Here is a 1,345-nt window from a genome sequence, read left to right as displayed (position 1 = left end):
ACTTAATTATTATCTTTATAAAATGTTATATTATTAAACCAAAAATAATTATTTCGTTATTAAACTTAAATTAAATTATAATAAATAAAATAAATTAAAGAAATTACGTAAAAAATGAAAACTTTTAAATCTATACTATATTATAAATTATTTGACGAAACTCTTAAAAACCATTTTTATGCATAAAGTACTGTTTATTAATGCATATTACTTACAACTTAAGATTACAAGTACATTGTGCATAAATACAACTTATTAAAGCTTCATATCTGAATTCGTGTAATTAACTGCAGATAAATATAAACATCTCATTTTAAATATAAAAAATCTAAAATATAATTAGGATAATTATTGAGTTCTAACAGAATACTTATTTAGTATCTTTATAAAATGTTATATTTTTAAATCAAAAATAAATTATTTTRTTATTAAACTTAAATTAAATTATAATAAAAAAATTAAAGAAATTATATAAAAAATGAGATTTTTTAAATAGTTGATTTGATATTAGCATTGATATATTTTTTTTTTCAAATTTTTATAATATCTTCAACTTTATATTGTACTCAAAAATAAAATCATTATTGCTTTCTTAAAAAGACATAAAATCGTATCATAACATCGACAAAGACAAATAATAAAATAAAACATTAAAATCGAGATGTGTCTCGCTGCATTGCGCGAGATACTCTTCTAGTTATACTATAAAATATTTAGGTTAAACTCTAAAAAAATCAATTTTAATACATTGAGTATTGTTTAATGATGTATATTAATTGCGCAAGATACTCTTCTAATTATATTATAAAATATTTAGGTTAAACTCTAAAAAAATCAATTTTAACACATTGAGTACTGTTTCATGATGTATATTAATTGAAACTCAAGATTACAAGTAAATAGTGCATGAGTACAAGTTTCTAAAGTTATATGTTAAAATTCAAATAACTAACTGATAAATATAATCAAATACATAATAAATATCTCATTTTAAATATAAAGAATCTAAAATATAGTTTGGATAATTATTGGATTCTAATGTTTAATTTTTATCCTTATAAAAAATACTAGAAGCGTACTCGCGCAATGCAGCGAGATATATCGTGATTTTAATATTTCATTTTATTCTTTATCTCAGTCGATGTTATAATATGACTTTACGTGATTTTGAGAAAAAGATGATGTTTTTATTTTTGAATAAAATATATGTTTGAAGATATCACAAAAATTTTACAAAAATATATCAATATTAGTATCAAATTAACTATTTAAAATTCCTCATTTTTTTGTGTAATTTTTTAAATTCAATTTTTTTATAATTTAATTTATATACAATAACGAAGTA

Source organism: Cynara cardunculus, assembly GCF_001531365.2.
Source record: "Cynara cardunculus var. scolymus isolate 2C chromosome LG 4, CcrdV1, whole genome shotgun sequence".
NCBI lineage: Eukaryota > Viridiplantae > Streptophyta > Magnoliopsida > Asterales > Asteraceae > Cynara > Cynara cardunculus.
Note: the sequence above shows the minus strand (reverse complement) of the source record.